The sequence below is a fragment of the Palaemon carinicauda genome, chromosome 8 (genome assembly GCF_036898095.1).
Source record: "Palaemon carinicauda isolate YSFRI2023 chromosome 8, ASM3689809v2, whole genome shotgun sequence".
Lineage (NCBI taxonomy): Eukaryota > Metazoa > Arthropoda > Malacostraca > Decapoda > Palaemonidae > Palaemon > Palaemon carinicauda.
In genome coordinates, this window is record NC_090732.1 from 58,578,645 (window position 1) to 58,596,359 (window position 17,715).

At 34.7% G+C, this 17,715-nt stretch overlaps 1 protein-coding gene across 2 annotated transcripts in view; it reads right to left on the reverse strand.

Annotated features, from left to right (window-relative positions):
• LOC137645738 (muscle calcium channel subunit alpha-1-like) overlaps window positions 1–7,854 on the reverse strand; it is a 1,524,573-nt gene extending 1,516,719 nt beyond the window's left edge. Inside the window, exons 1-2 of one of the 2 annotated variants that reach the window (XM_068378633.1) lie at window positions 7,796–7,854; window positions 6,566–6,872 (exon numbers count right to left, since the gene is read on the reverse strand). The gene's annotated coding sequence lies outside the window, so the exon portion shown is untranslated. Of the gene's footprint in view, window positions 1–6,565; window positions 6,873–7,646 lie in introns of both variants that reach the window. The other variant, XM_068378634.1, reaches the window with a different exon arrangement.
• Between the last annotated feature and the right edge of the window lie 9,861 nt (window positions 7,855–17,715).

Here is a 17,715-nt window from a genome sequence, read left to right on the forward strand (position 1 = left end):
ATTCATAAAATGCCACAAAACCTAACACATCCCACCTAACCTAGTAGGTCACAGACCTAGCCAGGAGGCAAGTCCCGGGTGCCATTTCCCAGATCACAAACTTACTTAGATCACAGACCTAGGAACAATCCTTTATATGAACGAACACTATAACCGCACCTACAGTATGTCTCTTTTTTTTTTTTTGTCTTAGCAATCTTTACAGTCAAGTTACTATGGAAAATGTGCTGATCTTCCATAAAAGCTAACTCAGAATTGCTCTTGGGACTCTTTATACATTGAGGGATAACACAATGAGCTTTTTAAAAAAATTTCAATTCACTAGGTGTAATGATATACTCACCATGAAACTTGGCTATAGTATCCATATAGCCATAATGGCAGCCATTACAATTCCTTGAGTTGGCTTCCATAATGCACAACCAACGCGCAATGGAGCTACAAAGAAACTGAGGAGTCCTCCTGAGAAAACAAAATGTATGTCACAGAACTGTCTATCACACTCAAGCATACAAACATGCTCAAATATTATAAACTTCGCCATATGGTAAGGTAAGGTAAGAGGAGCAGCTACATACAAATAACCAAACAGGATTAATTCCATTGGTAGAAAGTAAGTGGGAGGAAAGTTAGTGTGCGCAACAAGGTATGTACAACCATACGAACAGGAGCAGATACGTGTTGTTTATAAAATGTACACAAAAGTTAAATAAATATATAATTTTTATTATTATTATTATTATTATTATTATTATTATCATTATTATTATTATTATTATAAGCTACGCTACAATCTTAGTTGGAAAAGCAAGATACTATAAGCCACAGGGCTACAACAGCGAAAAATAGCCCAGTGGGAAAGGAAACAAGGAAATGAATATATTACTAGAGAAGAATACAATGAAAATGAAATATTTTAAGAACAGTAACAACATCAAATTAGATATTTCATATATAAACTATAAAAACTTAGAAAAACAAGAGGAAGATGAATAAGATAGAACAGCGTGCCCAATTATATCCTTTAATAAGAGAACTCTAATCCAATACAGTGAAAGGCCATGGTGCAGAGGCTATCGCACTACCCAAGACTAGGGAATAATGATTTGATTTTGGAGTGCCCTTCTCCTATTAGAGCTGCTTACCATACCTAAAGAGTCTGTTCTACCTTTACCAAGAAGACAGTAACTACTGAACTATTACAGTGCAGTAGATAACCCCGATCAGGGGAATGAGATGTCAATATGTCGTGTAATTTCTAGTGGATTCATTATGCATCCCAGAGAATGATGTAATGCAAAGAAAATGTTAGTTTTATCACTATTTATCAATTCGCCAGTAAATTTTCCCCAATCAAAATCCCCAGTTCCCATTGGATGGACCACATTACCATAGGACATATTAGGGTATATCTTATTAACTATTTATCTGCGACGGAACTAAAGGTAATTTACGAAGAAAATAGATTTTCTATATAAAACCTCCTACCTATATTAGTAAGGCTTTTCCTGTGTGTTACTATAATAATACCTATTTGATCTTCCTGCTGTAATTTATCTACACTGGACTGAACACTGTTCACTCCATCACTAGCATCATAATATGTATCTATCTGACCAATTCAGGTTGACCAACAATGAAACCATTGCCAACCAATCAGCTACAATTGATGGTCATGACGTAGAAATGAGAAAAGATTTTTATTGCAAAGTTATATGAATAACAGTTTTAGTGTATTTGTTCCGTTAAAGGGGCCGACATATTTAATCTAGAAATTGCATTCTATTTGCAATATAGCAAGTAATTTATGTATTACGTAGGACGGATACTGTATCCATAGTTAAATGAGGTGTTATATATCTGCAGATTATAAATGGAGTGCATAAGATAACAAAAAATTCACGGATATAATTGCACTTCTTATTAGTATTCTTACTCACAGGTGAACTACAAGTTCCAGTATATATTAATGGCTAATATGTGACACTAAAACTAATATTTATTTATATGAGCAACGGACCAGCTTAATCTAACCGAAAAAAACAATACAATGAAATGTGTACACGGAGAAGTAGCCATAACTCATTCTATTGAAATATATATATATATATATATATATATATATATATATATATATATATATATATATATATACATATATATATATATATATATATATATATATATATATATATATATATATATATATATATATATATATAATATATATATATATATATGTGTGTATAATGTATACATATATGTGTATATATATATATATATATATATATATATATATATATATATACACATATATATATATATATATATATATATATATATATATATATATATATATATATATACATATATATATGTTTATATATATAATATATATATATATATATATATATATATATATATATATATATATATATATACAGTATATATATATATATATATATATATATATATATATATGGATGTATATGTATATATATACATATATATATATATATATATATATATATATATATATATATATATATATATATGTATATATATATACAATATATAGTGTGCATGTGTGCGGACACTCCGGCAAGTCTTTCCCCTTTCTTTGGTCTGATTGTGGAATTTTCCTTCCCTCCTGTCCTTTTCATCCCTACAGCAGTTTCGAAAAATACAGTCCTCAAACTATTAGGTAGCTAATTCACTGGCCAGGATCACATGCGCACAATTGGCGTAAAATGAACCGTGCCTTGCATGAGATGAACTTCCTATCCCACTTTGAGGCCTATTGTATATATGTATTTAAACGACGTCTACTTGAGACCATAGGTGAAAGGTCACTAGATATTACTGCCTGGATCCACGACCTTTCAGTTGTAATTACAACATCAACGTTTAAATGATGCTTGACATCCCCATCACTGAATTACTTACATATTATTCTCATAACTGAAAAAAAATCTCTTCTTCTCACTGAGTAAGCCAAAAGTTTGTCAGTCGTCATAACCCAGTTTGCAGAATCTTCTCTATTCCATGTGGTGCAAATACGCTTGCTGTCCCCCAATCTCTTGAACAGATTATCTACATTTCTCAATTGCCATCTTAATTGGTTTTATTATGGGCCGTCTACCATCTGGCACCCATTCTATAAATTGTTTTGGGTATCTGTGATCTTCCACTCTCTTGGCGTGTCCATACCAACATAGCTGGCCCTTTTCTATCAAATCTAATATGATCTCAATACCAAAGTAATCTTTTTATGTCATCATATCTTATTCTATCAAGTTTTGTGACTCCTTTAATCGAACGTAAAACCCTAATTTCTACTACTTGCAACTTACTTTTGGTTCTATTTGTGAGGGTCCATGATTCATGACCGTACATTAGAATTTGTCTCAATACCTCAAGGAGGTCTTTGTCTGCACCATGTAGGCTCACAACCATTAATTCCCAGGCACTTGACTTTCCCCTCTTTTCCCAGGTCAGCCACAAGATATAAGCCAGGTGTGAGAACACGGCTTTCTCACAGAGAGGACAAAGCACCCATAGAGAAGAGTGCACTTGGTCATGATTTGCCCACACCCAGAAAAGGAAGGTGTGGTCACGGATGCCATTGGACCTCAAGCCATGATGACCGCCCTTAGAACTAAAAAATGACCAATCAAAAGGAAAAAAGGGATGGCCCCAAAATCTCACCTTCTCGGCCTAAGGCCTCCATCAAGAAAAGAAGCCAGTTCCTGCCTGAGAGCGCTTTGAAACAGTTCCTGCTCAAGAGAGCGAGAGAGGGAAACCAGTGTCTGCTCCCCTCAGGACACAAGCCATCCAAGCTCCCCATGGACGGACTCCGCATGAGTCACCACAACGCAAACTCAAGGATTCCCCCCCCCCCCCCTTTCTTTTTCCACAAGGAGTTTTGAAGATAATTTACGTCCCAAGTACACCTGCACCGATGCCGAAAAATAAGTACCGTGAACTATGAGAGGGAGAAAGTTAACAAGTGCAAAACTGAAGGGTATTTCATTAATGGGAATTCTAAAAGGAAAAAGGGGAAAATAACTTCGGGAATAATTTTCTCGTTAATTCTGTGTCAGCCATTCACATCCAACATCATTTTTTGAAAGAATTGCAAATCATGTTATCTTATGTTCGTGTTATGAATTAAAGATTTTTCTTTTGACTTTAAAGTGCGAAGTGAGGGTTTTGTTGTCATGGCACATAGAAAGTAGTCCAAGACAATAGTGAACATTATTATATGGCCAACCTTGTATTCTTTTTTTACCATAACTATTCTTTTGACATTCATGTTCTGTAGTTTTTCATTGTATTAGGTGATTTTCAGAATGCAGAAATTAAGTGGTATTTTCTTTCTTTTTTTCTTTTTTTGTCTGCATCTAATTGTGTTTTAATTATTGCCGGAGCAAATTAAACTTAATGTGTTTTCTTTTATTTTTGACTTCAATCATTTTGATTTCTTAACTTTATAAAGTCGAAAACATTTCCAGTTTTGAATTGCCATTGTATGTTTTTCTTCTTAAAAATCTTGCAAACATTTTTTTTCTTTTGTGAAATAAATTTAGTTATGTATTAGATTTTATAACAGAGTTTTTTGTCCGTGATTAGACTAAGGAGAGAGGTCAGTCAGTTCTTACAGGTAACAAATCCTATATATTCCAACGAGGTGAAGCTCCAAAATAATATAAATGAACTCGGGAAAAATGAACCGTTACTAACATTAACGGGTTCAGTTTTTTAAAAGACATTACAGTGTCAATTAGACGATCTGGTTGATACGACGATACAGCGTCAAATAGAGAGTCCGATTGACATTATTTAAAGAGCGTAGCCTGCACGTGACGTCACAATATACATAAACATATATATATATATATATATATATATATATATATATATATATATATATATATATATATATATATATACTGTTAGAATATCATACTATTTTCTCAACGATGTCTGGAGGTCTACTTGGGTATCACATATTACAGCTTAATCATCAACATAAGCAAGAGTAATTGTTCTCTCATCTACATGTAATACAGGCATGCACTAATCATTGTCTATTATAAATAATAGTGGGGACATGTACAGACTTCCTTGTTTTACCCCTAACTCTACCGAGAACCAATCATGTCCAGCTCCCTCTGTCTTCACTCGACCTCTTGTGTTCTGATAAGCACCATGTACTGCTCTTTTTAATTTAAGTGGTATATTGTAGTAATCATCGTGTAGTGCATCCCATAATTTCATGCTTGATAATCTGTCAAAAGCTCTCTCTCTCTCTCTCTCTCTCTCTCTCTCTCTCTCTCTCTCTCTCTCTCTCTCTCTCTCTCTCTCTCTCAGTTTTACAGCAATGCCTTAGCCCTTTACTATATCTGTGATTTGCTTAAAATTTAAGAATAAATTTGTTTTTTTTTTTTATGCCGAGTATGATAATACAGCCAAAGTTATTGCATAAGGCAAATTGTGGGGATGAATTTCACTCTAAAATTATTAAAATCAAAGCAAGTCAAAAGCATTGGATCCTCTCGCCCCACGTCTTTACATTGACAATGTTTCTTCCACAATATAGAATTCATTTAAAATTCTGGCTCTATTTTACCATCTCATCTTCGATTGGAAAAAAAAAAGAAAAAAAACTATTGAGAAATGTTCTCAAGAATTTTGGGATCTGTCTATCCTGATGGAATGTATTCTTTTATTCTTCCACTTTTGAATAGTTTCATTCTACCTGATCTTCTGCAGCTGACTCAAATTACAAGAATTATTGGGACTAAATCTTGGGGTCTAATAAATTGCTTTATCCCAATCTGGATATTATTCTCTGGCACCTTTGTTCATTTAGCTCTCTCTCTCTCTCTCTCTCTCTCTCTCTCTCTCTCTCTCTCTCTCTCTCTCTCTCTCTGGCCATTTTAAGCTGATCACTAAGCATAATAATTATACTTGTCTCTCTCACCCATCCTCCCACCCATTTCTGCATTGATGCTTACGTTTGTCTGGACCAGGTTATTGTACTTACCTCTCCCAGTATTTACGTGGTCTAGAACTGATTAATGTACACATCTCTTTCTCTCTCGTCATTTAAGGGTTAATAACTAGGTGTGCTAATTGCACTCAACACCACCCACCCATCTCTCTCTCTCTCTCTCTCTCTCTCTCTCTCTCTCTCTCTCTCTCTCTCTCTCATTACATTAACCTATATACAAATGGCTGTCCCGCAATTCCACTCTAGCCATTTGAAAGCTAATGACGATGTTAACAAGTACACTTATCCTACACTACCCCTCTTTCTACTTCTATATATATATATATATATATATATATATATATATATATATATATATATATATATATATATATATATATATATATATATATATATATATATATATATATATATATATATATACACACACACACGATAATGCCTAGGCCTATTGTCAACTTTTGATATTTACGCTGTTTTATGAATTATACTATAGCCGCCTCTTTCACTGCCAATTTCTACAGCCGCAGGGCTAATAATTGCACTTACCTTCACTTGTGTATCAAATCCATGCAGCTTTCAGCTTGGTGAATAATTCGCCAGTGACGTTGCTGGGTTTATTAATGTGGCTAAATTTTCTTTGGAAATAAAAGAATCAGCTTCTGGAACACACTTATTTCTAATGTTGCCCCTAATCTGCCCCCATTCTATAAGTCTTGGCAAAAATAACACGTGTAATGCCTTGCAGCATGTTTTGACCAGTTCTTTGGAAATCTTTAAGAAAATTGCCGGTGGATTGAGAAAGGGAAGACTCCACTTTTTTTGTAAAGACCCTGCTAAAGATGTATTCGCATTTCTAAAAGAAAAATCATTTTACTTTATACCTGACGCACGAAGTCATCGAATCAACTTTATGTTTATAATTTCAATCATAAAAAAAAAACCTATAGAATTAGTTGATGCTAAAGTTTAATCACGTAGCCATAATCAAAAACACTTTTCCAGCCATTCAAAAGATTATTGTAATAATATAAACGACCGAATCACAGTTACTATGATCGGTAATGACACGCAATCCGCCAATAATGGGTTCAAACGTGAAAGCTTGTTCTTTATGGAATATGCGCATCTCGTGTGAAATTCCGGTTCTGCTTCCTTTTAGAAGTCATGAAAAATCATAGTAAAATATTCTTTTCAAAATAAATCAACAGCATCCCTCAGCTTTCAATACAACAAATGTGACCAGCTGTCCTCCGGGGTACTATAAATACTGAAGTGAAAAGACATTGCTGTAAAAAAATAAAGTATGGTCAATTAAAGGAATTATCAGAGGAGGTTCGAGTGCAACCAACATAAAATAAACTTCAAATCCTAACCAAATGGACTTTCGTGTAAGAAGGTACCTTCGCGTAACAATTAATATCAATCAATCTAAATTATCCCTCAACATAAACTAATAACTTTGATATTAACAACGAAAACATGTAAAAAACTAAATGCGATATACGTGAGTGACACCTTTCTGGTTATATATGTATTTTTTTTTTTTTTTACTTCGAAACGACACTATTTCGCTCAGTTTCCGTTATTCTTTTAAGCTCAATGAAAGGAAATACAAAATTGTATTCACATTTATATCTGAGTTTGCATCTCCTAGAAAACTGCCGGTCCGTTGGTATCAGTCGTAAGCGAGTAAATCCAAGAAAATTCCGAAAAGGGGCAAGATTAACGATGCCACTCGGCTAGCCAGAAATTTATCGGAACCACATAAGCACACACTTCTATCTACGACACCCGACCAAAGCCGCCGGCGCACTGAGAGTCTGAGTCTGAGAGAGTCTGAGGCTCTAGCTGCCAGCCTGCCACCATTCCTTCCTTTCCCCCAGGCTCGTCATTTCTCTTCCCCCTCCTTTTCTTCCCCCTTGCCGTTCTCTTTCGCATTTTCACCGATGCCAGGATATACTTCGTGCCCGCAACTACCTTCGTTTTGGCATCCTTTCAGTATTCTATCCGCATTCCAAACTATCCTACGACTTCAATGCAAGCGGAAATGAAAAGCACAAAAGCAAAAGATGAGTAATATCTCGTCTTTCAATAGAGATGCACCAGTGAGAACTAAAGGTAACCCAGATCTTATCGGCAGTTACTGCCTTTAATAGTTTCACAGAAACAGGGAAAATCTGCAATGGACTTAAATGTGGAGGTTGACGCCAATGACGTCATTAGAGCTCTCTCTCTCTCTCTCTCTCTCTCTCTCTCTCTCTCTCTCTCTCTCTCTCAGCAGGACGACTAGCAGAACAGGCACAAGCGCAATATAACCCTGACGCCGTTGTTATCACCCAACGCCACCATGACCCTCCCCTATTCATCGATATCCCTTTCCTACCACCCCAAGACCAATACTTCTCATCCCTGAAGCAGAGAGAAGAGGTAGGGTGGGAGGAAGGGAGGCCTTTTGGCGCCAAGCACAGCACATCACTTCCACCACTGGCGACGCTATAGAAAACGGGTAAAATTCTACACTATTCCCTCTTTTCCCTTCATATACTATACTGGGCCATTGGGATGGGGGATATTTTTTTTTTTTAATGAAATCATCCGAAGAGTTGACTAAGATAGCCGACTGATCACGGTTTCTCTTTACAGATAGTTCTTCGAGTATGATACCGCAGAAAGATTATTACCTGCTAGGATGGAAGGCCGGCAGCCATAGGGTAACTCTCCTTTAAACATTTTCTACAGAACCCGCTTCCAACGGTCTTGGTTGTCAGCAAGTTCCGGAAAAAATCAAGCTAACTAAACGCATGATTATGTTTTTACCTGTCTGATATTTGCTTATAGAAAAATTTAATTTTCGTCATTTGGTTTTTTTGTAAAAGGAATATCATTTTGGTAATGTCGTTGAATGAAGCAATATCAGTCAGTCACAACAATCAAATACAAGCAAAACCGATCGATAATTATTAGATAGGAGATTATACAATACGCTCTATGCAGTGGTAAAGAAATAAAGCTTAATTCAGCACTTTGTAGGATAATATTAATTTTTTATCAAAATTCATCAAAGGGACCACAAAGGATGTGTGTAAAAGGTAAATGTCTATTACTAGAACAAGAACTTTAAAACCATAAAGTGCGCTCATGAAATTACTGGGATGAATGCATCCACGAATATAACAGTGTCATTCTTATTGCATACACAAATGTTAGTTACTCTTACATTGCTATAAATAATACACACCTAAAAATATTCATTGGAATTTTTTAAACATGCAGTCCACAATTCTCAGGCACATACATATGCAGAAATTTCTATCAAAATAAAGTTAACACTACTCTAAACACATTCATAAAAGTTTGAATTACGTCTAAAATATTATGAACAAGCAAGCAAGGACGGATCCAGGGAGTGTGTGGGGGGATGCATCCCCCCACCGATCAAAAAAAAAAAAAAAGAAGAAGAAGAAATTGCAAAAGGAAAAAAAATGTACAAAAGACCGATCCACAGAAAAGTTACTATCAGTGTGGATGTGACCCCTCTGCCCTCAAGCAAATATATATATATATATATATATATATATATATATATATATATATATATATATATATATATATATATATATATATATATATATATACATATATATATATATATATATATATATATATATATATATATATATATATATATATATATATATATATATATGTATGTGTGTGTGTGTGTGTGAATTGAATTTAGGGGATTTCGTTTAAAAAAAAAAGAATTAATATATAAATTGAAGTAAAAGAAGCCTATCAGCCTCGTACCAGGTAATGAACAGTGTTGCCACTCCTTGTGTTTTCCTATTACATCTAGTATTTTTGGATTGGATCTAGTAGTCAAGTAGTAGTAATAGTTTTTTTCTTTAAAATCGGACAAATCTAGTAGCATTTCATTGCAGAGACAGCATGTGTATTTTGGGTCTCTCTCTCTCTCTCTCTCTCTCTCTCTCTCTCTCTCTCTCTCTCTCTCTCTCCTAGGATAAGTGCAGTAGGTCTTTACACTTCCCCTATCCCACTTATCCCATGACGAGCCTCCCCTTTATCCCAGCAACCGTTTACAATACTCTACACTGTAAAGTGATACGATGATACGGTGCAGCCGGTGCTTATACTTGTTTGATTCCTGTAAATGTACGGGCATCTCACATAACACCCTCTCACACAAATCCATCTTTTCTCATAATGATTCGTCAATGTCCCCTTCTTCTCTGATTAGATATGCATAAATCAGTTGACACTGAGTGTATATTTTCTTTTGCATTTATTTACTCTTGTTAATTAAAGTACTTATTTAGAAGCTACGGCAATCCAGTTGATTATACACTGAATTATCGAATATTTGAACCAAAATATATGATGGTGATGTTTGGCTGAGCATTAATCATGGACTGAGAAGATGAGTGAATCAGAGATTTTGGAGGGATTTGTACCGAGACTACTTGCTTGGGAACCCGCCGTATCTTGATTAATATTGTGGTAGTAAAATTACCCAAAACATCAGTTGAGAATGGGTGATTCGGACAATCCTAGTGTAAGCTAGTAGCTACGGTAGATATAACTCAAACAAAAAAGAAAAAAAAAAATATGGTACAGCCAATGTTTGGAAATCTGATATTTTTGGTAACTAGTGGTTTTTGGAAGAACAATTTAGTTTTTTCCCAAATTATTGAGTGGCAACACTGTTCTTGAAAGGCCAGATGCCTTTGCCTTGCCAGTTTAGTGTTGGACAGCATATTTATGTAGGCTTGTTATTTGTGTCCTTATGAATCTGTAATCTTGTCCTTGTTTTTAAGAAATTATAAGAGATGTGTAAGTTTAGGTGATAGGTGGGCACAGTCAAATGAAAATGTTAATTCATATAAATTTTGTGGTTAAAGTATAGGCCGATTGGCTATTCATAATACCCCCCCCCCCTTTTTTTTGGGGGGGGGGCGGGCTTTTGGGCTTGGCTATGCCTATTGAAAATGTTACAAATGAACTTAAGTAGAATAGCACTTGAGCATTTATATTTTTCTTTGGCCATAATGTGTCACGTGGCCTCGCCGGTGAGATCAATTAAATAAGAACTCAATTATAAGGGTATAGCTTAGGTATACCCTAATGCTTATAACAGTATTTTGAAATGGACACTTTATTCCACCATTAAATGTGCTATAATGTTCATTCGCAACACTATTCAATAGGCGTAGCCAAGCCCAAAAATATTTTGGGAAAATATTGTGAATAGGCAATCGCTTATGAGTAGCAGTAGGCCTGTTTGTGATTAAGGCTGATCATACAGTGACTATCAAAACTTTGAAATCCCAGTGTAATTAACAAGTTGTACAACTGAAAACAAAAGCAAACAAATATTTTTCATATAATTTGAATGTTACCAAATGATTAGCCCACAGAGACTTTCTGAGCACGATTTTGCTTTCCCGAAGCAGCAAAAGAAAATTGAACATTACTGCCATACCTTCCACAACTCCAATTGTGCTCAAATTGTAATCAATGAGTAGACTACGTCCCTATTCCTTGTCAGTTAGTTTGACTTCCTGTGAAGATTTATCCTCTAAGGATATGGGCTACCATATAATAGGGCTGGTGTTAACTGAAAAAATAGTGTAAATTATGATAAAAGTGACATATTTGGTGGAGGCGTAGTTTGCATACCTTTTCCCTTTTCATTAGTTCCATCTAATTTTCACAGTGGATTGCTGTAGTCTGTGGACCACCTGTGGAGTCTGGGGGTCTTTTTCTTATTGCCTCCATTGAGATTACAACAGATTTTATATACCTCAAATTTTCAGATATAGTGAAAGGAGTTCTGACTGGGCTATTTTTTGTTCTTTTGATTAGCTAACCAACTTCTGTTAACACATATTGATGGATAGATGAGCATGATAATATTGAAGGATTTTTCTTTAGTAGCTGTATGAGGAATATATTTATGTCAGCTCCTCGTTTAAAATCATAATTCAAGTCTTGCTTTTTTCAGAAAAAAAAAATGTCAAAAAGACCTAAATTTATAACTGATTTTTTTCAACAAAAATTAACAGTATCAAGGTCTGACACTTCTGAGACCAATGAACCTATTTCAAATATGGAAGTAAAGGTTGAAGACACCTCTGAAATAAGCAAGATAGAAAAAGTTATTCCACAACCTGGCGATTTGGCAAAGTCTGCTCATCAGCATGATGTTACACAAGGAGCTGCTTCTAGTGATAAAGAAGTACCTGAACGTCAAAATCCTTCACATACTAAATATGATATTGCCATAGGGTTTGAGAATGGTATGAAAAGTTTAAATATGGGGAATACTACTGTATTACTGATGTCGACAAGGAAACTTCTCAAAAGTCACTGGATGCCTCCAAAAATTTCAACTTTTCATGTACTACTAAAGAAGGTAAAGGCCACAGAAAGTTTACCTTGGTATTCAACACATCACTAGAGATAAATATTGGAATCTTTAATATTCACCTACATTGCAAGGGGTTATTTGTGTCCCATGTGCATTGTTTGCTGAAATGGCAGCTGAAAAAAGAAGAGGAAAGTTTACAACCTTAGGATATCTTGTCAATAAACCTTTGTCAAAATATACCCATTTGACGGGTAGTTATGGCTATTTAACTGAGCATCTAAGATTTGAATACCATAAAAAAGCAATCTGCTTAACAGATGGATTTTACATTCCTTGAGAATTCAGACTACTGTTGAGATGGGTGTTGATAAACAACATGCAAAGAACGTTAAGGAATCTCGGGAACGTCTAACCCCCATCATTAAGATTGTTATCACTTGTGTACCAGACTTGGTCTAGATTACAGAGGCCAACGTGGACAAGAAGATAGGACAAATTTTGCAGCACCACTGGCAAAAGCTGATGGAAATTTTAAAGCTTTGTTAGCTTTTAGAGTGGATGCTGGAGACGCGAAGTTGGAAGAGTATCTAAAAACAACAGGAGAAAATGCTACTTATATATTGGGAACTATCCAAAATGAGCTGATAAATATATGTGGGGAAACTGTCTTAGAAAAAATAATCAGTGAAGTGAAATGCAGCAAAAATATTTCTGTTATTGCTGATGAAACAACCAACACCTCTCACCAAGAACAATTGTGCATATGTGTTCGATATGTAATAAAAAATGAAGAACATATCATCAAAGAAGAATTTTTGCAGTTTCGAGCTGCCCATGACTTATCTGGTGCTGGTATTGCTAAGCAAATTTTAAATACCCTGCAAGTCAACCAATTAGACCTCAGCCACATGGTTGGTCGGGGCTATGATGGGGCCTCAGCAATGTCCGGCAATTTGAATGGTGTTCAAGCTCATGTGCAGAAGGCAGCTCCTACAGATGCTTATGTACATTGTAGAAGCCACACTCTAAATTAATTTTAAACTCTTGTTGTTCTGTTTCTGAAATTAGAAACATGTTTGGAATAGTAGAAAACAATCAATTTTATTAATGATTCAATAAAGAGAAGGGAGATTTTGGAGCGCCATCTTACCGAAGCAGGTAGCATTTCCCTGAAACTTGAAACCTTTTGTGAAACTCGATTTATTGAGAGACAGTATTGGCATTATTTCAAAATAATTATGCTATCATTGGGACCTCTCTGGAAGAGATTTTGCAGCTGTCAGATCGTAAACTGTTGACAAAGCCAGGTCTCCTCATGCCCGAAAAGTCATGTGTCTTACCTTACCTCTCTCACGGAGTCTACAAACTGTCAACAAAGATTTAGTTAATGCCCTTGAAGGTATTACTCATATAAAAAACACCTTGAAATCATAGTGCTCAGAAGTAGATGAATGGCATGACGAGTGCTATGGACGGTATTCGATTGCAGAAGATTTGGCAATGTCTGTAGATGCTGAAATAAGATTTCCTTGCATTACATCAAGGCAAGGACATCGCAGTAATGTACCAGCAGAAAATGCTTATGAATACTTTAAGAGATCTATCTGGTTTCCATTCTTAGATTCTGTGACAGAATAATTAGAAACACGGTTTACTGACCACAATCTTTTAGTTCAAATAAATTATTGCACTTATACCATCAGAAATAAAGGACAGTAATTGGTAGGATATTTAGGATTCTGCAAAATTTTATGCTGATTTACTTGTAATTTCTGATGAAGAAGAAGTTAAAGATTAACATTTTGACTGGAAATAATTCTGCTCTGGTCTTCCTAAATCAGACATCCCAAGTGCCCCTTCAGAGACACTTGACATTATTCCAGGACGATTTAACCATATCAAGAATTTCTTGTTGATATTATACATAGTTACAGTTACAACTTGCATCGCTGAAAGATCCTTTAGTACTATGAAAATCTTAAAGAATTATTTAAGAAAGAGAATGACCGATGAAAGACTAACTGGATTTGCACTTCTGTATTTTCACCCTGGCGTTGATATAGTCATTGATCAAGTTATTAATAAATTTTCTCATGGTAAAAAAAAAAAAAAAATTCATTTGTCTTATCGAAATATTGAAAGAGTAATTCAGTTAAGTGCTAAGTAATTGATTCATCTCTGTTTTTCTTGCAAAATATTTTGAATTGATTCACCTGAAGTACACAGTAGTAAAAAATTACATAATGAATAATATTGCATTGAAAAATTGATGTAGCAAAACCATAATTAAATGGATCTATCTGTAGGGCACATGCTCTAATGTAATGGTTGATGATCCATTTCCTTATTCTCAAAATATTCCAAGAAATGATGAGAGGTGTAATTCAAAATATACGTTTCTGAAAGAAAATTTATATTATATTATTTCTATTATAATATTGATTCTATTATGTTTCTGTTTTTCTCAATAAAATTGTGAAGCCTTAAAGTTGCATTTACAAATGTTTTCTAAATATTAGGTACTATTAATAAATCAACTTATTTTTTATCTCGTAGCTATATCACTGAATTTTATTGCGGCAAGGATTGCGTGTATTATTATTATTATTATTGATTGCAAAGCTACAACCCTAGTTGGAAAAGCAGGATGCTATAAGCCCAGGGGCCCCAACAGGGAAAATAGCCCAGTGAGGAAAGGAAAGAAGGAAAAATAAAATATCTTAAGGACAGTAACAATAAAATATATATATATATATATATATATATATATATATATATATATATATATATATATATATATATATATATAAATCCTTTAACAAAAACAAGAGGAAGAGAAATTAGATAGAATAGTGTGCTCGAGTGTACCCTCAAGCTAGAGAACTCTAACCCAAGACAGTGGAAGACCATGGTACAGAGGCTATGGCAATATCCAAGATTAGAGAACAATGGTTTGATTTTGGAGTGTCCGTCTCCTAGAAGAGATGCTTACCAAAGCTAAAGTCTCTCTTTTACCCTTACGAAGAGGAAAGTAGCCACTGAACAATTACAGTGCAGTAGTTAGCCCCTTTGGTGATGAAAAATTGTTTGGTAATCTCGGTGTTGTCAGGTGTATGAGGACAGAGGAGATCTGTAAAGAATAGGCCAGACTATTCGGTGTATTTGTAGGCAAAGGGAAAGAACCGTAACCAAAGAGAAGGATCCAATATGGTACTGTCTGGCCAGTCAAAGGATCCCAAAACTCTCTAGCGGTAGTATCTCAATGATGTAGACATGTAGGCTATAGCCTTCTAGCTAGTCAGTAACATATTTCAGGAAATTAGGTTGCTTATGAAATCAGCCTAAAAGCTGTGACTGATTGTAATTTCATTAAATTTGATTATGTAAAAGTTATTATAATTTTTTTTTTTTACTAAACTGATGCTATGAAACTTAACTTCTAGCATTTACTCAATTAACTGTCCAACTGAAAATAAGATAAAAATGGAACAGTAGATAACTTGATTTCAGAAACATCTTTCAAACTAATAGTATAATTTGTCTCCATTCCGGTAACAAGAATACTATACCGAGGAAAACCTATATGATTATCACACTTTAACTTTGACTTTAGATGAAAGTTGCTTACTGTATGCTCTTCAGACGAATTGAAGCTTTATGAAGTATGGAACTTATTCCCTCTCAACCAGTGGCAACAGTCAAAATCTATCTATTTGATAAAAGATTCAAAAGAATACTTTTAGGGAAGAATGTTATGTTTAAGCAACCTTTAGTGGATCTAAAAACATCTTGTTATTCACGAGTTACTATTTATAAAAACATCTTTGTAATTAAACTTGATTTTCTTGTTTTCCTTATTGATTCTATTTTGGATAGTTTGATTACTTCCTTTGCCATAGGTTTTGTCACACTTGAGTAAACTATGATAAGGTAGCATATCTTAATAAAAATAAATTTGATGTATTTCACGGAAGTGTTAGAGGTTTTTGTATAAATTCTCTTTCTTACGGTCAGCTATTACATAAAGTAGATAGTATTGCACTTGAAATGTTGAAAGCTGGTGAGATTCAAACAATCAATGTGTTCTATGAATTATTCAGTCATACCTGACGAGATGAAGTTACTCCTGCTGAATGGAAAAAGAAAACGATTATTGTTAGAGTACCCAAGAAAGGAGATTTGAGAGACTGGGACTTGGTGAGGGATCACATTGTTACCAGTAGGTATGAAAAGTTATTCCAAGATAATATTCACTATAATAGAAACTGTAATAGATAGAATACTTCGAAAAGAGCATGCAGGTTTCAGAAAGGGTAGAGGATGTGACGGTCAAATTTTTATTCTACGACATATAGCTCAACAGTGTCACAAACTAGAATCACATCTAATTTCATGCTTTGTGAATTTTGAGAAAGTTTTTTATCTTATTTCACGTAGTATGATACAATGAATGAATACAGTGTGTTTTAAGTCAAAGCTATCATTAAAACACCCAAGAGATGGAAAGCCCCTGGATATGATGGAATAACTGCAGGGATGATATTGGACGAAAATGAAGGAACTCCCAGATTACTTACGAGATTATTTTGTAGAATGTGACGTAAAGAGGCAAACCCTGATGAATTGGGAGCTAGGAGAGTTTGTGAATGTCGTGATTTTCACTTCGACAATTATATGATTAGTTCTAAGCCTGATGTTAAGGGCGGATATCAAGACCTTGAAGAGGTAAGTCTCCAAAAACCGTCCAGGAATCAAACAAAATACGGCTACACTTTACAATTTTATTACAAAAATAGTTCTTTGAAAAGGGAATAACATATTAAAACATTTACACTGCTTAATAAATGAAATATCTCACTCGAAACAAATACACGTGCTCGCAGAACACTAAGTCCACATCGGACTTAAAAGGAGAACAAAATACACCCAATTTCAACAAAATACCTTGGTAGACCACATACCAAGGCTTTCTATCGCAATTTAGTGAATGAATCTGATCCCCAATCACAAGGATCACCGAAATATATACAGATACAAAACTCACATCACACTTACAAAAAACTATGGGGAAACCGATCTGGTTATACAAGGAGCAGAGACGTAACAATATAGACAACATACTTGGTCTGGGGATATTAGGCAAAGAGGACGATCGGAGCTCCTGCAGCTCCTACGAAAACTCCGATTTCCCGCGCTGACTAAAGCGTCCTTGGCAGAGGGGAGGGAATTCTTATCTTATTAATTTATAAGGGGTTGGTTAAAGCTTCTTTATTTGCCACAAGACTGAGAAACTGTTTAACTCTTATTT